This window comes from Oryctolagus cuniculus, chromosome 16, assembly GCF_051225735.1.
Source record: "Oryctolagus cuniculus isolate XC-2025 breed Fujian yellow rabbit chromosome 16, ASM5122573v1, whole genome shotgun sequence".
NCBI lineage: Eukaryota > Metazoa > Chordata > Mammalia > Lagomorpha > Leporidae > Oryctolagus > Oryctolagus cuniculus.
The window spans coordinates 17,453,543-17,474,380 of record NC_142882.1 but is presented as its reverse complement, the minus strand read 5'-3'; the positions used below and the strand labels follow the sequence as shown (position 1 = coordinate 17,474,380).

At 41.7% G+C, this 20,838-nt stretch overlaps 1 pseudogene; it reads left to right on the top strand.

Moving 5' to 3' along the window:
* The first annotated feature begins 5,742 nt into the window (after nucleotides 1-5,742).
* LOC149121551 (olfactory receptor 7E178-like) lies at nucleotides 5,743-19,140 on the top strand (annotated as a pseudogene).
* The last annotated feature ends 1,698 nt before the right edge of the window (nucleotides 19,141-20,838 follow it).

Genomic DNA, 20,838 nt, shown 5'->3' with positions numbered 1-20,838 from the left:
CTATTTTTGATAAACCTAAATTTGTGATGGTGGTTCTCAAAGGATTGTCGTTGGAACCATCAAATTTGAAACTTGTCCAACATAAAACTTGATGGACTCAAGTTGAGATTTCCTGAGACAGAAACTTTGGAGTGGGCCTTAAAGATCTATGTATAAAAAATGTTGAGGGGGTGTCGCTGTGGCATAGCGGGTAAAGCCCTCACCTGCAGTGCTGGCATCCCATATAGGTGCTGGTTTGAGTCCTGGCTGCTCCACTTCCGATGCAGCTCTTTGCTATGGCCTGGGAAAGCAGTAAAAGTTGGCCCAAGTCCTTGGGTCCCTGCACCTGCGTGAGAAAACTGGAAGCAGCTCTGGCTCCTGGCTTTGGATAGGTGCAACTCTAGCCATTCTGGCCAATTGAGGAGTGAACCAACAGATGGAATACACCCCCCCCCCACCCCCGGCTATCCGTCTCTCTCTGTGTAACCATGACTTTCAAATAAATGAATAAATCTTTAAAAAACCACAAATATTGAGGCAGTCCTGGTTTAGGCTAGATTTTGACATCACTGCTCCAGTGAATCCTGGAACTTTTTCTACTCAACCATCATCTTATTAGGAATCTACAAGCCAAAAAATGCTGCCATATTTGTCACAAAGAAGTGATCCAAGTAAGATTAATTTTTCCCAGAGGTGAAGAACGTAGGAGAGAGAAATTACAGATGTCTTCAGTGTTAGTCTCCCAGGGATAATGAATTGGCAGGTTAGATTCCCTGTCTTTGTGGAGCCAAAATAATCAGAGAATGAACACATCACTGATCAATTTGTCTAATTAGCTTCAGAGGGGATACAGCCTCCAGGACACAACTTGGAACTCACTAACTTATAGTCTTCAAGGTCCCACACAGAAGATACTCACATCATCTCCAGAAGAAGTGATCCAGGCCCTATGGCACATGCCTGGCTCTGTCTTCCACTTTTCTGGGGGCCAGACCTTCTGTCTATCATCCACCCTCTATGAAAGAAAGAGATTCTAGACATTTGGCTTTGTGTGGGCTCATGCTGCCGAGCCTGCATAGCCTGGTAAGTGTTGAGGAAACTATGGGAGGGGAAAGGGCATTGCCTTTTGTTAAGTATAAGGTAAGGTAAAATCTGTAATGTTCATGGAGAAAGACTTGCTGAAAGTAATTTCTGGGAAGGAAGAATGATTAGACTGCTTGGTAATAGCTGCCATTGTGTAGTGAGTTTTCTCTTTGGTTTTGTTTTGTTAGTGGGCATGGTTAGGAAGATGACGAGAGGTGCTAGAATTTGTTGGCCACTTCACTACCCTGGACCACATGGTCTAGTGTTATGATTTCCAGTCCAAGTTGCACAGATGGATGCCCCAAGGTCCTGATAGAACTGTAAATTTTTAACAGCAAAGTCTTGGACCCTTCTAGATCTATTTTCTCTCTCTTTTTTTAAACTTTTATTTAATGAATATAAATTTCCAAAGTACAGCTTATGGATTACAATGGCTTCCCCCCATAACGTCCCTCCCACCTGCATCCCTCCCCTTTCCCACTCCCTCTCCCATTCCATTCACATCAAGATTCATTTTTGATTCTCTTTATATACAGAAGATCAGTTTAGCATACATTAAGTAAAGATTTCAACAGTTTGCTCCCACACAGAAACATAAAGTGAAAAATACTGTTTGAGTACTTGTTATAGCATTAAATCTCAATGTACAGCACACTAAGGACAGAGATCCTACATGAGGAGTAAGTGCACAGTGACTCCTGTTGTTGACTTAACAATTTGACACTCTTGTTTATGGCATCAGTAATCACCCTAGGCTCTTGTCATGAGCTGCCAAGGCTATGGAAGCCCCCTGAGTTCACTGACTCTGATCATATTTAGACAAGGCTATGGTCAAAGTGGAAGTTCTCTCCTCCCTTCAGAGAAAGGTACCTCCTTTTTTGATGACCCATTCTTTCCACTGGAATCTCACTCGCGGAGATCTTTCATTTAGGTTTTTTTTTTTTTCCCCCAGAGTGTCTTGGCTTTCCATGCCTGAAATACCCTCATGGGCATTTCAGCCAGATCCGAATGCCTTAAGGGCTGATTATGAGGCCAGAGTGCTATTAGGACATTTGCCATTCTATGGGTCTGCTGTGTATCTCACTTCCCATGTTGGATCGTTCTCTCCCATTTTTATTCTATCAGCTAGTATTTGCAGACACTATTCTTATTTATGTGATGCTTTTGGTTCTTAGTCCTATCACTATGATCAATTGTAAACAGAAATTGATCACCGGGACTAGAGAGATGGCATTGGTACATGCCACCTTGATGGGATTGAATGGGAATCCCCTGGTATGTTTCTAACTCTACCGTTTGAGGTAAGTCAGCTTGAGCATGTCCCAAATTGCACATATCTTCCCTCTCTTATTCCTTCTCTTATATTTAACAGTGATCACTTTTCAGTTAAGTTTCAGCACTTAAGAATAATTGTGTATTGATTACAGTATTCAACCAAAAGTATTAAGTAGAACAAAAAAAAATACTAAGAGGGATAACATATTAAGTTGTTCATCAATTACCCTACCCAAGCCTTCTGAATTCTGTGACCCACACTTGCTTAGGGACATTTCCTGCTTTCCAGAACGATCTGTGCTTCCCCTTCCATCTTAACTCTTATCCAGGGCTCTTATTAGATTCCTTCAAGAAAGCAGAGGCTGAATTCCCTAGCATCTTGGACTGTGGCATAGAAATTCTTGGGTTGGGGTGTGAGGGAGGGAAAGGGAAGGACACAGGTAAGCCTAACACCACCTTCCCTCTTGACATCCCCTGCCTTAATTCTTGGGGGATGGCAGGGGTGCACTGGAACCCACAATATCCCTTTCCCATGATTTCCCTTGATTTCCTTGTGCACCTCTCTTGGTGCTTGTCTTTCTTAGGCAACATAATTCTTCAGTGGGTCCCTTCAACTCAAATGATGTGAGGACTCCCCAAATGTTATGTCTGCCCCAAACTCATCTTTCCCTCCAGGTACCAGCAATAATTGTAATTCATATCACATTAGTCCCTTGATTGTATTCATTCATTCTCTCTCTCTCTCTCTGTCCCCTCCCCCTTAATTGTACTCTCTTCACATCACCATTCTCTGTGCAATTTCTCTTTCCAGGTTCTTAGAGATGTCATTTCTGCCCATCTATCCAACATCATTCTTTATCGTTCTCATCTACCACTTTCTACTTAAGCAAGAGCAAATTGCCAGAACCCTCTGGCCTCTACTGCCTCCTTTTTCAAACATCTCCCATTCTTCTTCTCTCTTCCAGGGAGTCCTGACTCAACCCTTCTCTGAATAGCTACTTTCCCAGGTAGCCCTTCCTCCAGGAATGCTTCCATGACTCCATAGCCCCAGGCTCAATTTAGAGCCCCTCTCTGTATTCCACACTATAATCCCCCTTAGCACTTAATTTTCTATGTTACAATTACTGTTTTCTGCATCTATCTTTACACCTGGGAGGCCAGACCATGAATACAAAGGGCACACGCCCTTAATCTTCATATCCCAACAGCCTCCACATAGCCTGGCCCAAGACTCCCTTCTTGCAGAATGGTTTCCAGGACTTTTTCAGTGACTGACAAGCTGCTGCATTCATTCTTTTGTAATTCCCAACATAGTTCAGCACAACTGCCCTCGGACTCTAGGCAGTAGAAGTAGAATAGGGCATACTTGTTTGGTGCGTGGACAAAGGGGCTAGTATGAACAAAGATGACTAACCTTCCAGCTTCTGATGTCTAACCTTTGATCTGAATGTAGGCAGAAAGTTTCTAATACATGGGCAACTTAAGATAAACATTGCTAACCCTAATGTCATGACTCATTTGAATCATCATTTGGCTGGTGCTATTTTTAAATATATACCAAGATTCATTGATTTGATAGGCATAGTGACAAAGGGGGGGGGAGACACAGGAGCGTGCACAGAAAGAGAGAGAGAGAGGGATTGTATATCCATTTGTTCACTTCCCAAATGGCTGCAATAGTCAAGGCTGGGCTACACCAAAGCCAGGAGCCAGGAATTCCATAGGGGTCTTCTACGTGGGTGGCAGAGCTTTCTCAGGTGTATTAGCCGGGAGCTGAATTGGAAGCAGGGCAGCCAGAATGGATGATGAAATGCAAGTGTTGTGCTACAGTGCTGCACTGCACAATTATATTTTCCACTGTACATTTTTCATTGTCTCAACTTTTTAATGTAGACTGAAAGAACAGTATTTGATTATCCCAGAAATAGAACCTTTTTCTGGCCAAATGATTACTTTCATGAAAACAGTTCTAAAACCTGAATGTTCACATGGACTATATAATGAAACTTTATAACTTCATGGAAATAAAGGATAAATTTATTTTTGTGTGGATCTACAAGTGCTTAAGGAAATAGAATAAATAAGAGAGGGCTCCCTGACTCTTAGAAATCTCACATGCAATTTCTGTCATTTGTAAGCCAGCCACCTTGTTAGTGATTTTTTTTTCCTATAAAATCCTGAACAGAATCAGAAAGGCAGCACCAGAAAGACATCTCAAGGTTGTAGGAGGAGAGTGATGCAGCTTGATGTTCATTTCAGAAAGATGTGTTATCAGGATTGACACTTGGAAGGAAGTCCCTGCAATAGACCTAGTAGGGAATGGAATTGCTTTATTTTGCAATGCTGTTGATGATATTAAGATGCAGATTACATTCCAGGGAACACCAGAATCCTGGCCATGGCCCATAGGATCTCTGCATGTGTGCTCACTAAAATAAGTAAGCCAGGTGGGCATTTGATGAGTTGATTAGTTAGGATGCTTTTTGGGATGCCTGCATCCTATATCACAGAGCCTGGGCTGAGTTCTGGCTCTGCTCCTAATCCTAGTTTCCTGCTAATATGCATGTTCCTTTCCTCTCCCTTCCTTTTCTTCCTTTCTTTACCTTGGGAAGTAAGTCATCATCCTACTTATCCTGCAATATTTTATCTAGATGATGTCCTTGCTCTCACGTTTTCTTAATACCCAGATGTGGTTTTCTGGTTTCAGATGTGCCCCAAACAAGCAAGATGGCCTATAACTTTCCTTTAGATCACTGGGCTTCTTATGTGTTAGCAAAGATGTGGACTATTTTATTCCTAAGATCTAAAGTTGCTGTTTGTAGTCCTTGACTCTAAGTCAGAGATAAAGGGAATAGGTGAGAGCCTAGTGCTGTGGCATAGTGACTAAAGCCACCACCTGCAGCGCCAGATTGCATATGGGTACCGGTTCGAGTCCCGACTGCTCCACTTCCCATCTAGCTCTCTGATATGGCTTGGGAAAGCAGTGGAAGATAACCTAAGTGCTTGAGCACCTGCACCCATGTGGGAGACCAGGAAGCAGCTCCTGTCTCCTGGCTTCAGATCAGCACAGCTCTGACAGTTGTGGACATCTGGGGAGTGAACCAGTGGATGGAAGACCTCTCTCTCTGCCTCTGCCTCTCCATAACTCTGCCTCTAAAATAAAACAACACAGACACACAAAACCAAAGGAAATAGATGAGTGTCCCAGAGGCTAACAGACAGAGATTACAAAATGTTGCCTATAACAAGTGACAGACTATAGAATTCCTAAGTTTTGTAACAGTAAGCTTGTTTTTCTCAATTCTTCACCTCAAGAATTGAAAATTCAGAGAGAATTGAGAGGCTGCTCATTGTCTATTTCACATGCCTTCTCTTCCTGAATTGTTTAGCTGATGTGTCAACAACATGGAACCAGGAAATCAAACAAGTATTTTAGGATTTTTACTCCTGGGCTTTTCTCAAGACTCAAAGCACCAACCTCTGTTATTTGGTTTGTTCCTGCTCATGCTTGTGGTCACAGTGCTTGGAAACCTGCTCATCATCCTGGCCATTGGGTCCCATGCCCGCCTCCACACGCCCATGTACTTCTTCCTCTCCAAACTGTCCTTGGCTGACATCTGTTTCATCTCTACAACCATCCCAAAGTTGCTGCAGTACATCAAGACTCAAAGCTATTCCATCACCTTCGCAGGCTGCATCACTCAAATGTACTTCTTCATGGTTTTTGGGGGCATGGACACACTTCTCCTCACCTGGATGGCCTATGATCGCTTTGTGGCCATCTGCCACCCCTTGCACTACCCAGTCATCATGAATCCCCATTTCTGTGGCCTGCTGGTTCTTGTGAGAAGGAATAGGATCTGGGAATGTCAGGAACATTGCTTTCTCATCACCAGGATGAAAATGACTGCTGGGATAGACAGATGGGAAGGAATCAGGCAAAATTTCTGCTCAGAAATTTGTGAGGTTTATGTTCTTGGTTCTCAGAGGGATTCAAAGCTCTCATTCAGAGTTTTTCTTGAAATGAGTTATTCTTCTTCCCACTGCTATCTCTTTCATGTTGGTAGCACATGAGTCTGTATAAACTATCCCTGAACACCCAAACAAGATCATTAAGGTGATGGGAAGGGTGGCAGTAACCAAAGCATCTTGAAATTTTATTGAAAACTTTATGACTGCCAGTGTCTGAACTCTACATCTTGAGTCACTTGTTTCATGTCATTATACAATCTCCCAAGTTACGCTGCACAAACTTTTATTCTATAGAAGAGGAGAGGAGTCAGCACTTTTGTTGGACTTGAATCAAGAGTTGTCAGGGAAGAAGGAGGAACCAATGCTGAATCAGTTGGGCTGATTTCAGACAAGGAATGTAATCCATATTCCCCTCTGATGACTCAAGCAGTCATTTCACTTTTCTGTCCCTTCAAAGAAGAGACCGCCTGTTAATTTTACTCTTTTTTTTTTGGGTTTCTTTGTAGATTATGGCAGGCAGCAGCCAATGACATGTGACTGAATTCAAAAGCAAAGATCACAGGCAGAGCAGGCACAGGGTCATTCAGGGAAGATATCTCTCGAGTCATTTCACTTTGCATTCAACTTCCTCTACTTCTCTTATAAATCATCCTACTTAATTTCAAAAAGAGACATTAATATGAGGTATGAGGATTTTATTTCTACTGTAGAAAATGAAAGAGAATAACAATGGATCTCAGAGGTACCTAATGTTTTAACCTCTGGAACTCTGCTTAACACATTCTGATGACTGGGAGACAGTGTAGACCTTTAATCATCAGATCCAGAGAGCATGCAGTTTTGAATACTGTCCAATCTGCTGATTATTCATGTGTGTAGAGGATGTTTTCAGGATCTTTGACATGGGGCATTGTCATCTGAGTTGATACTTCATTGAGTAATGAATGAACTTATAATGGAAGCTTCCTATGTGATCTATATGCAATAGATGAATCAAAGGGGAGCAAAATTTTAGATACTGTTCCTACTATTTTAAGGTTGATAATCATATCATTCACTAAAATATAACCTGCTTGATACTGTGCCTTCCTATTTTTGTACCAGGATTTGCTGCTCTTGTCCTTGTTTGAGAACTTCAAAACATTCATGGAGAAATGGAATGAAATATTTGAATTCATTTTGACCCAAACCTGTTTTTTAAATCCATGCACAAGTTTTTCATAATACACATTTTCCACATATTATCAAAAATTTTATATCCAAAACTATTTTTGCATTAACATGAACCCAAAATAATTTTCATTCTGACAAAACATTTTACAGTGTAAGTATATCCTCACAAATGTATATGGGCCGGCGCCGCGGCTCACTAGGCTAATCCTCCGCCAAGCGGCGCCGGCACACCGGGTTCTAGTCCCGGTCAGGGCGCCGGATTCTGTCCCGGTTGCCCCTCTTCCAGGCCAGCCCTCTGCTGTGGCCAGGGAGTGCAGTGGAGGATGGCCCAGGTGCTTGGGCCCTGCACCCCATGGGAGACCAGGAAAAGCACCTGGCTCCTGGCTCCTGCCATCGGATCAGCGCGGTGCGCCGGCCGCAGCGCGCCGGCCGCGGCGGCCATTGGAGGGTGAACCAACGGCAAAAGGAAGACCTTTCTCTCTGTCTCTCTCTCTCACTGTCCACTCTGCCTGTCAAAAAAAAAAAAAAAAACAAACAAAAAAAAACAAATGTATATATAAGTTGTGCATTTTGGGAAGAATGGCAATCTTTCATTTTTGATTCCTCAGATCCCATTTGTTGGTTGGTCCAGAGGAGGCATAAAAAAATCTCTGCAACATATAGAGGAAAGCCTTGCCTGGCTCATAATCATTGGGTATAATTGTGTGGCTTCAATACACTTGGTGCTTTCTTGTCATTACCTTCACCCCTTTCAGGAATGTGAAATAGATATAGAAACTCAAAATACTATGCACTTTTTGTCTCTGTGAAGGACACATGCAATTTCAGTTAATAGAATCTATAGCATAACCATTGTTTATGAGTATTGAAAAATTAAGGCGGAGATGGTCTGATCTATAATAAAAGGAAAACGTAGAGAGAGAAGGGAGGAGGGAGACATTTTTGCCCAAGGTGAGACCCCTGTTAGAGTTGTCATCATTGCAGCCTCAGCTGACCTTTGAGGATGACATCTATCAACAAAGCTGCTATTTCTGTAAAGACAGAATCTGTATTTAGAAGAAGCACAACAGTGATGTGTTTTAGCTCCAACTTCCCCTTGGTGCTAACCTGTCACAGATATGGGTGTATTCTTCCTATGTCTAGTGGACAACACAATTACAAAGAGGTGGAGAGATTTATACACATTGTTGAGTGTTGTAGGTAACTGACACAGGACTAAAACGCCGATTTTTCCAATCACTTCCCAGGGCCACGTATTCTCCACTTGAACCAAGTGGAATTATTATTCCCCTACAAGATGAATTTTCTTAGTGAGTTTTCATGGAAGAATTACTACCAGACATTAGACAAGGAAATATTTGACGGTCTATCTAAAGAGGAAAGAGTTCATAATGATTGATATTGTATTGGAACAGCAGATGCAGCTGATTATTAATAAGATTGAAATTTCATCAAATTTGAAACTCAAACAATCTCACACACACATCTTTTAGAAATATTCCTATGTGTGGTATGGAGAGAAGCACAGAAATTTTGGAAACATGGTCATACTAACATGTAGACAGATTAAATGTTGACTTCTCAAGTGAGGATTGGACAGTGTTTGAAGTGTTTGAAGGAGACCAATGTACTTCACAGAGAAAATAAAACAGAACATGAATTCACACTAGTATATTTCAGGAGCAGCAGATATAGCACACTACTCCAATGAGCCCCATAATACTTAACAGGTAAGTTTTAAAGAAAACTATTTAAGGATCCCTAAATCAGTACTGGCACAAGGAGCTTGTATTTTGCTGCAGAAAATGAAGCCTCAGGTGGGGAAGCTTGCAACAAGTGTCACAGTACCTGGTTCAGGTCTCCACCACTTCACTTCTGATCCAATTCCTGCTCATGTGTACCCTGGAGGCAGCCCAGATTCAAATAAAATGAAAAATGAAAAAGAATGTAGTAAAATACTTACAGAAGCTCCTTTCCCACAGACTTATAATGTGAACAATTATTGTTCCTCATTTATAGATAAGGAAACTGCTCAAGAATGAATCAAAAAGGTATAAAATGAAAATATTTGAATTATGCACAGGAAGTTTGGGACTCCAATGGCCTTGGCCTTCTCTGATACCAAATATCTCAACTTAAATAAGGGCACTTATGATCATAAAAACTATAAAGCAGTCTTACCAGGTCTCTATAGAAAAGAGTGGAAAAATGAAAACAATATTTGAGGAAGATATAGCTCTTACATAGCAGATCATACAGGGTAGATGAGAGCATGAGAGCAAAGGGGATAGATAAAAACATGAATAAAGTTTTAAAAATTCAGGTATTTCTAAATAGTCCATTATTTCTAAATATTGGACAGGTAAGAATACACTAATATAACATTTGTGGTCAGTGGTTTCATATGGTCATGTGCATTTAGTTAAAGCATACTTATGAACGTCTGCCATCCACTGGTGATGAGGATGGATGTACTTGATGACTTTAAAGAGACAAACAGGAGTGATTAAGATGTCCTCCTCCCACCTGGGGTACCTGGGTTGGATTCCTGGCTCTGGGCTGTGACTCAGCTTCCTGCCAGTGCAGACTGTGAGAGGAAGAGGTGACAGCACAAGCAATCAGGCCCCTGCTACCCATGTGGGAGACCTGGATTGAGTTCCAGCTCCCAGCCTCTGCATTGGTCTGCCACACACAGTGCAGGCATCTGGGGAGTCTCCCTGTGTGTCAGCCTTTTAGAGCAAAAGAGACAATGGAGGGAAACCAGAAAACCTAAGAATTATGAAACCCTGACACACAACGATAGCTTCCAATCACGAAAAGCAAGTGCAATTTAGAGTCTAGATAATGCAGTCCTAACTTTATAGAGTATTTATAAATATTTTCAGTCAAATGAGCTTTTGTCATGGCCTGAGAAGAAAATAAGATATATTCGATTGCTCTTCATTTCCTTGAATTAGAATGATGTCCTGCAGGGGGAAAATGCACTTGTTATTCTTTTCTGTTAGAGAAGACTTGGTTGCATTTGGTTGTGATCACAGACAGTGCTCAACTCAGGTGAGTGTCTAAAGCAGGTGTGCATAGATGGAGAAGAGGAACACAGAAACCAATCAGAAGGAGCTCCAGGAAGACTGAGTCTGTCACTTCGGAGGAAGATGGCAGAGGTTGCATGTCTCCAAGTGTGAAACAGAGGTGGTGGTCTTGAAAAAGATGTAAAACACACCTCAAAAGATTAAGAATTTCAAAATTGTATTGTCCCCCCAAATTTTTTTTTTAAACTTTTATTTAATGCATATAATTTTCCAAAGTACGACTTATGGATTACAATGGCTTCCCCTCCATACCGTCCCTCCCACCCACAACCCTCCCCTTTCCCACTCCCTCTCCCCTTCCATTCACATCAAGATTCATTTTCGATTATCTTAATATACAGAAGATCAGCTTAGTATACATTAAGTATGGATTTCAACAGTTTGCTCCCACACAGAAACATAAAGTGAAAAATAATAGATGATTTTTTTTTAAATGATGATGAAATCAGAGCAGACTATTGTCATGTTTAATCCCAGTGAGAGTCAAGTTGGGAATTGATAATTTCTTTTTTTTTTTTTTTACAGAGGATCAGTTTAGTATGCATTAAGTAAGGATTTCAACAGTTTGCACCCCCATAGAAACACAAGGTGAAATATATTGTTTGAGTACTCGTTATAGCATTAAATCTCAATGTACAGCACATTAAGGATAGAGATCCTACATGAGGAGTAAGTGCACAGTGACTCCTGTTGTTGACTTTACCAATTGACACTCCTGTCTATGGCATCAGTAATCTCCCTATGCTCCAGTCATGAGTTTCCAAGGCTATGGAAGCCCTCTGAGTTCTCCGACTCTTATCTTGTTTAGACAAGGTCATAGTCAATGTGGAGGTTCTCTCCTCCCTTCAGAGAAAGGTACCTCCTTCTTTGATGACCTGTTCTTTCCACTGGGATCTCACTCGCAGAGATCTTTTGCCAGAGTGTCTTGGCTTTCCATGCCTGAAATACTCTCATGAGCTTTTCAGCCAGCTCCGAATGCCTTTAGGGCTGATTCTGAGGCCAGAGTGCTATTTAGGACATCTGCCATTCTATGAGTCTGCTGAGTATCTCACTTCCCATGTTGGATCACTCTCCCCTTTATTTACTCCATCAGTTAGCGTTAGCAGGTACTAGACTTGTCTATGTGCTCCCTTTGACTCCCAGTCCCTCCACCATGACCAACTGTGAACTGAAATTGATCACCTGGAACAGTGAGATGGCATTGGTACATGCCACCTCAATGGGATTGAATTGGAATCCCCTGGTATGCTTCCAACTCCACCACTTGGGGCAAGTCAGCCTGAGCATGTCCCAACTTATACATCTCTTCCCTCTCCCATTCCCACCACCATGTTCAACAGGGATCACATTTCAGTTAATTTTCAACACTTAAGAATAACTGTGCATCAATTACAGATCTAAACCAGTCATATTAAGTAGAACAGATAAAAAACTACTAAGAGGGATAATGTATTAAGTTGTTCATTAACAGTCAGGGCTATGCTGATCAAGCCACCATTTCCCATAGTGTCCACCTCACTCCAACAGGTTTCCCTCTTGGTGTTCAGTCAGTCGTCACCGATCAGGGAGAACATATGGTATTTGTCCCTTTGGGACTGGCTTATTTCACTCAGCATGATGTGTTCCAGATTCCTCCATTTTGTTGCAAATGACTGGATTTCGTTGTTTCTTACTGCGGTATAGTATTCTAAAGAGTACATATCCCATAATTTCTTTATCCAGTCTATCGTAGATGGGCATTTAGGTTGGTTCCAGGTCTTAGCTATTGTGAATTGAGCTGCAATAAACATTAGGGTGCAGACCTCTTTTTTATTTGCCAATTTAAATTCCTTTGGGTAAATTCCAAGGAGTGGGATGGCTGGGTCGAACGGTAGGGTTATCTTCAGGTTTCTGAGGAATCTCCAGACTGACTTCCATAGTGGCTTGACCAGTTTGCATTCCCACCAACAGTGGGTTAGTGTCCCTTTTTCCCCACATCCTCGCCAGCATCTGTTGTTGGTAGATTTCTGCATGTGAGCCATTCTAACCGGGGTGAGGTGAAACCTCATTGTGGTTTTGATTTGCATTTCCCTGATTGCTAGTGACCTTGAACATTTTTTCATGTGCCTGTTGGCCATTTGGATTTCCTCTTTTGAAAAATGTCCTTTGAGGTCCTTGGCCCATCTCTTAAGTGGGTTGTTGGTTTTGTTTTTGTGGAGTTTCTTGATCTCTTTGTAGATTCTGGTTATTAACCCTTTATCTGTTGCATAGTTTGCAAATATTTTTTCCCATTCTGTCGGTTGTCTCTTCACTCTCCTGACTGTTTCTTTTGCAGTACAGAAACTTCTCAATTTGATGCAATCCCAATAGTTGATTTTGGCTTTGACTGCCTGTGCCTCCCGGGTCTTTTCCAGAAATTCTTTGCCTGTGCCAATATCTTGAAGGGTTTCTCCAATGTTCTCTAGTAACTTGATGGTGTCAGGTCGTAGATTTAGGTCTTTAATCCATGTTGAGTGGATTTTTGTGTAAGGCGTAAGGTAGGGGTCTTGCTTCATGATTCTGCACGTGGAAATCCAATTTTCCCAGCACCATTTATTGAATAGACTGTCCTTGCTCCAGGAATTAGTTTTAGATCCTTGATCAAATATAAGTTGGCTGTAGATGTTTGGGTTGATTTCTGGTGTTTCAATTCTGTTCCATTGGTCTATCCATCTGTTTCTGTACCAGTACCATGCTGTTTTGATTACAACTGCCCTGTAGTATGTCCTGAAATCTGGTATTGTGATGCCTCCGGCTTTGTTTTTGTTGTACAAGATTGCTTTAGCTATTCGAGGTCTCTTGTGCCTCCATATAAATTTCAGCACCATTTTTTCCAGATCTGAGAAGAAGGTCTTCGGTATCTTGATTGGTATTGCATTGAATCTGTAAATTGCTTTTGGGAGAATGGACATTTTGATGATATTGATTCTTCCAATCCATGAGCATGGAAGATTTTTCCAGTTCTTGGTATCCTCTTCTATTTCTTTCTTTAAGGTTTTGTAATTTTCATCGTAGAGATCTTTAACGTCTTTGGTTAAGTTTATTCCAAGGTATTTGATTGTTTTTGTAGCTATTGTGAATGGGATTGATCTTAGAAGTTCTTCCTCAGCCATGGCATTGTCTGTGTATACAAAGGCTGTTGATTTTTGTGCATTGATTTTATACCCTGCTACTTTGCCAAAATCTTCTATGAGTTCCAATAGTCTCTTAGTAGAGTTCTTGGGGTCCCCTAAATAAAGAATCATGTCATCTGCAAAGAGGGATAGTTTGAGTTCTTCCTTCCCAATTTGTATCCCTTTAATTTCTTTTTCTTGCCTAATAGCTCTGGCTAGAACCTCCAGAACTATATTGAATAGCAGTGGTGAGAGTGGACATCCCTGTCTGGTTCCAGATCTCAGTGGAAATGCTTCCAACTTTTCCCCATTCAATAGGATGTTGGCTGTGGGTTTTTCATAGATTGCTTTGATTGTATTGAGGAATGTTCCTTCTAGACCCAATTTGCTTAGAGTTTTCATCATGAACGGGTGTTGTATTTTATCAAATGCTTTCTCGGCATCTATTGAGATAATCATATGGTTTTTCTTCTGCAGTCTGTTAATGTGGTGTATCACATTGATTGTCTTGCGCACATTAAACCATCCCTGCATACCAGGGATAAATCCCACTTGGTCTGGGTGGATGATCTTTCTGATGTGTTGTTGCATTCTATTGGCAAGAATTTTATTGAGGATTTTTGCATCTATGTTCATCAGGGATATTGGTCTGTAATTCTCTTTCAGTGCTGCATCTTTCTCTGGCTTAGGAATTAAGGTGATGCTGGCTTCATAGAAAGAATTTGGGAGGACTCCCTCTTCTTCGATTGTTCTGAATAGTTTGAGAAGAATTGGAGTTAGTTCTTCTTTAAACGTCTGGTAGAATTCAGCAGTGAATCCGTCTGGTCCTGGGCTTTTCTTTGTTGGGAGGGCCTTTATTACTGTTTCAATTTCTGTCTCAGTTATGGGTCTGTTTAGGTTTTCGATGTCTTCCTGGTTCAATTTAGGTAGGTTGCATGTGTCCAGGAATCTATCCATTTCTGATAGGTTTCCCTGTTTGCTGGCATACAAGTCCTTGTAGTAATTTCTGATGATTCTTTTTATTTCTGTGGTGTCTGTTGTTACATTTCCTTTTTCATCTCTGATTTTATTGATTTGGGTCTTTTCTCTTCTTTTTTTAGTTAGTTGGGCCAATGGGGTGTCAATTTTGTTTATTTTTTCAAAAAACCAGCTCTTCGTTTGGCTGATTTTTTGGAATGTTTTTCTTGATTCAATCCTGTTGATTTCTTCTCTGATTTTAATTATTTCTCTTCTCCTACTAGATTTGGGTCTGATTTGCTGTAGGTTTTCTAGATCCTTGAGGTGAATTGAAAGCTCATCTATTTGGTGTCTTTCCAATTTCTTGATGTAGGCACCTATTGATATAAACTTTCCTCTTAACACTGCTTTTGCTGTGTCCCATAAGTTTTGGTATGTTGTGCTGTTATCCTCATTTACTTCCAGAAAGTTTTTGATTTCTCTTTTGATTTCTTCTATGACCCATTGTTCATTCAGGAGCATGTTGTTCAATCTCCATGTGTTTGCGTATGCTCTAGGGATTCCTGAGTTGCTAATTTCCAACTTCATTCCTTTATGGTCTGAGAAGCTGCATGGTATGATTCTAATTCTTTTGAATTTGCTAAGGCTTGCTTTATGGCCTAGTATGTGGTCAATCCTAGAGAAGCTTCCATGTACTGCTGAGAAGAATGTAAAATCTTTAGCTGTAGGATTGAAAGTTCTGTATACATCGGTGAGATCCATTTGGGCTATAGTGTCGTTTAAATCTACTGTATCCTTGTTGATCTTCTGACCGGATGATCTGTCTATTTCTGAGAGTGGAGTATTGAAGTCCCCCAGTACTACTGTATTGGGGTCTAAGTCTCCCTTTAAGTCCGTTAATAAATCTTTTAGATAAACTGGTGCCCTGTAGTTAGGTGCATATACATTGATAATTGTTATATCTTCTTGTTGTATTGATCCCTTAATCATTATGTAGTGTCCCTCTTTGTCTCTCTTAACAGTTTTTGTGGTAAAGTTTATGTTGTCCGATATTAAGATCGCTACGCCCGCTCTTTTTTCATTTCTGTTGGCATGGTATATCTTTTTCCAGCCTTTCACTTTCAGTCTGTATGGATCTTTGTTGGAAAGATGTGTTTCTTGTAAGCAGCAAATAGATGGGTTTTGTTCCTTAACCCAATCAGCCAATCTGTGTCTTTTAACTGGACAGTTCAGGCCATTCACGTTCAAAGTGACTAATGATAAGTGGTAACTTTGCCCTGCCATTTGCCAAAGATAAGTTCTAATATATGCTTTGAATTCCCTGTGATCTTTTGCTGTGAGGTTTCCTTCCTTTACCTTCTTTCATATTGATGACCGTGTTTCTGTGTTTCTGTGTGTAACACATCTTTAAGCATCTTTTGCAGGGCTGGACGAGTGGCAACAAATTCTTTCAATTTCTGTTTGCAATGAAAAGACTTTATTTCACCTTCATTCACAAATGATAGCTTTGCAGGATATAATATTCTGGGCTGGCAGTTGTTCTCTCTTAGTACCTGGGCTATATCTCGCCATTCCCTCCTAGCTTGTAGAGTTTCTGATGAGAAGTCAGCTGTGAGTCTGATTGGAGATCCTCTGAGAGTAATCTGACGTTTCTCTCTTGCACATTTTAGGATCTTTTCTTTATGTTTCACTGTGGAGAGTTTAATTACAACGTGTCATGGTGAGGATCTCTTTTGGTTGTGTTTATTAGGGGTTCTGTGGGCTTCCTGTACTAGGATTTCTCTGTCCTTCTCCAAACCTGGGAAATTTTCTGCTAATATCTCACTAAAAAGGCCTTCTAATCCTTTCTCCCTCTCCATGCCTTCAGGAACTCCTAGAACCCGAATGTTGGGTTTTTTAATAGTATCCTGAAGATTCCCGACAATATGTTTCAGATTTCTAATTTCCTCTTCTTTTCTTTGGTCTGACTGTATCCTTTCCTGTTCTCTGTCTTCTAAGTCCGATATTCTCTCTTCTGCTTCACCCATTCTGTTTGTAAGGCTCTCTATTGTGTTTTTCATTTGATCTATTGAATTCTTCACTTCAGTCACTATCACAGTTTCCTGTTGTACTAGTTGTTTCGTTTCATTTTGATTCCTCCTTAATATTTCATTTTCACGAGAGAGATTTTCTATCTTGTCCATTAAGGATTTGTGTAGTTCCAGAATTTGTTTTTGAGAACTTCTTAATGTTCTTATCAATTTTTTGAGATCTGCTTCTTGCATTTCTTCTATGTCATCATCTTCATAGTCTTGAATTGGGGTGTCTTTTTCATTTGGGGGCGTCATGGTGACTTCCTTGTTTTTATTACCTCGGTTTTTGCGTTTGTTATTTGGCATATTGGAGATATTTGGTTTCTTCACTGTGGTGCTTTTTCTTGTTATACTATGACTCTAGATTAAGTGGACTATCTGTTTTTGATGGAGCCTTAGGGCTTGAGATGGGTGTGGCCTGAGAGCTCTGTTTGGTGTGCCAAAGGTGACACTCCCAGGTTAGGCGTGGTAAATCTCTCTCTCTCTCTTTCTTTTTTTTTTTTTTTTTGATTCAAAAGGGAAGTAATTCCGCACAGCTGAACGAAGTTGGAGGTAGTTAGCAGGCAAATGATATACCCACAGGAGCCAGAGATCGGAAGCTCTTTCCCAAGATCCCCACAGGGAATCTGTTCGGCCCTCAGAGTGGGCTCAAATTCTCCTTCAGCCTCCCACTGGGTTGCCAAAGTTACGGAATTGTAGCGTCTCTGGAGAGTGCTCACGTGAATTCCGTGAGTTCTCTCCCTCACCGTCTCTTTTTTCACAGTCTCAGTTCAGTAGCACCACCAATTTACTAGGTCCTAATCTCCTGTTAATATGCCCCGCCCAGAGTCAGGTTTTTCTGCTAGGCTCAGGGCCGGTGCAGACCTGAGGTCGCTCTGCTTATGACGTATGTCCAAGATGGCACCTGCTCTTTGTCTTGCTCGCCCTTGAGAGGTGAGCGGAGAGAGAGAAACCCGTGTCCGTACCAGTCACCCTTTTTTTTTTTCTCTCTCTCTCTCTCTCTCTTCCAGTTAGCCTTGTGAACTCCCCCCCCGCCGGGGGTCGTTCCCTCTAGTCTCCTCTCTCCGCTTGCCTGCCGGTGTCTCGGGCTATTGAGGTTCGGCTCACCTCGCGTTCCAGCGCTGGTGTGTTGAGTCTGCCGCTGATGTCCCGAACTGTGGGCTCCCACGCTCTCCACGCAGGTCCGCTGTGAGTCACGCGTTCCGGAAGAGTTTCTTCTGCTGTTTCCTCCCCTACTCTTCCTTGAACCTGCAGTATCTCCACTTTTATTAAACTATCTCTCCCCAGACTATCAGTGTGCTCCCTTCCTATTCCGCCATCTTGCCGGAACTCCCCCCCAAATTTTTAAATTCAATTTATTCTAAGAACGTTAGAGTTACTCATGTGCTATACCCATAATGGGTTGAGTTGAAAATATAGGCAAGGGCCATGAGCCATTTGTTCCTATACTAATGCTATTTTCTTTTCAAAGATTCCCAGGTTATATTGAAACACACAATGTCACATGTGTCTCCTAATTCCATCTCATGGGCTTCTCAGAGATGACAGAGCTGCAGCCCCTCCTCTTTGGGCTGGTCCTGTCCATGTACCTGGTCATGGTGCTCGGGAATTTGCTCATTGTCCTTGCTGTCAGCTCAGTCTCCCACCTCCACTCCCCCACGTACTTCTTCCTCTGCAACCTGTCCTTGGCTGACATGGGTTTCACCTCCACCATGGTTCCCAAGATGATTGTGGACATCCACACTCACAGCACAGCCATCTCCTATGTGGGCTGCCTGACGCAGATGTCTCTCTCTGTTATCTGTGGATGCATGGATGCTTTGCTTCTGACTGTGATGGCCTATGTTTGTTGCCATCTGTCACCCCCTGCATTACCAGGCCATCATGAATCCCGGCCGTTGTGGCTTCTTAGTTTTGATGTCCTTTGGGGCCAGCCTTCTGTATTCCCTGCTGCAGAACTTGATGGTCTTAAGGGATTCCTGCTTCAAGAAAGTGGAAATTTCTAATTTCTTCTGTGAGCCTACTCAGCTTCTCAGCCTGACTCCCTCCGACTCCTTCACCAACGACGTATTCAGATATCTTGTTGGCATCATCTATGGTTTTCTCCCTATCACAGGGATCCTCCTCTCTTACTATAACATTGTGTCCTCCATTCTGAGAATCCCCTCAGCAGGTGGGAAGTACAAAGCCTTCTCTACCTGTGGCTTTCACGTGTCAGTCGTTTGCTTATTTTATGGAACAGGCCTTGGAGTTTATCTCAATTCAACTTTCTCACTTTCTCCGGGGGAGGGTGCCTGGGCTTCAGTGGTGTACACTCTGGTCACCCCCATGCTCAACCCCTTTATCTACAGCCTGAGGAACAGGGACTTGAAGAGAGCCATACAGAAGCTCCTCAGCAACACAGCCTAATTTCTGTCCTTGCGCCATGCGTTTGGACTGCAGGTTGAAAAAGGAAGCAAAACTAAGCATCTAGAAGTACAAGTCTCACCTCTAACTACATGATGTATGAGGCTCTCGTCTCCCTAAATTTTGTGTCTGAATAATGCTTCTTTTGCACTTTTGAATGGAGAGTATTACAGATTTTTTATACATCTTAACCATTGCATGCCTGAATCCTACTTTAGCTCTGCAGAACTCTCTGCAGTTTATTATTGATGATCCAGGAATCCTGGGCAAATGAACAACCCTTTCTGCATTTTTCTAGTTTACATCTTTTCCATAATTCTTCTATACTTTTCATCACATTTTGATCCTATGTAACTTATTTGTGCTGGTTTTCAGTGTGGACCCCTGTCTTTGCTCCTGTTTCAGCAGGGTTGTTCACCGAACATCAGGCCTGGGTCCTGCCACCAGAGATTCTGATTTTTTTGACTTCTGTGAAGAATGAAGTGAGATTTATTTGGAAGGCAGACATACACACACACACGGGGTGCGGGGTGGTTAGAGAAAGTGAGGGAGATCTGTTATCCACTTGCTCACTCCCCAAATGGCTGCAATGACCTTGGCTGGGCCAGGCCTAAGCCAGGGTCAGGAGCTTCTTCTAGGTCACCTCCATGAGTGGCAGGGGCCTACGCACTTGGGGCATCCTCCTTTGCTTTCCCAGGTGCATTAGCAGGGAGCTGGAACAGAAGTGGAGCAGCCAGGATTTGAACTGGCACCCATATGGGATGCCAGGGCTGCAGGCAGCAGCTTAACCCACTTTGCCACAGCTCCAGCCCTTGGCGTGAGAATTTTTAAGGTACCCTAGAGATAGTCTGAAAAGTCTGTAGTGTTTTAGGAGCTTCATTGTATGTGATAAGTGAATTCTCCTTTGCTGCTTTCAGGATTCTCTTTTTTTCTGCAACATGGATATTTTGATTATCATTTGGCTTAGTGGTAGTCCTTTGGATTTATTTTAGTTGGAGTTAACTGAGCTTTTATAATGTGTATATGGACTTCTTGAAATGTAGGAACCTCCACTTCCAGTCCAGCCCCCTCCTAATGCACCTGGGAAAGCAGTGGAGGTGGGCCAAGTGCTTGGGCCCCAGTGCCCATATGGGAGATCTGAAAGAAGCTCCTGAATCCTGGCTTTGGCCTGTCCCAGCTCCAGCCATTGCAGCCATTTGGGAAGCCAACCAGTGAATGGAAGATTTCTCTCTCTCTCTTTCACTCTCTCTCTTTCTACCTCTTTCTGTTAACTCTTTCAAATAAATAAATAAATAGTCTTTATAATAGTTTGGAAGATGGGTGTGGTTCACTGTAACAAAGATATCAATATGTGATGTAATAAGGTACATAGGATGAGGGGTATATGGGGACTCTATGTATTACTACCTCACAATTTTTTGTATATTTAAAACTATTCTGACATAAAGTGTTAAAAAATGATGATATAACTGTTAGTAAATAAATTATTTGAAAAGTCCAAAAGTACACTGATTCTTTGTTGTACTTGAACCTGCTGTTGAATCTCTATAGAATATTCCAACTGAGTTATTGTATTCTTTATCTCCAAAATTTATTTCTTTTTTATAGTTTGCTACCTTTATTTTCATTTATTCCTTTTTTTTCTGGTTGCACAGTTGATCTCTTTGTGTCATCTTTTAGCTAGCTGACAGTCTTTGAGAT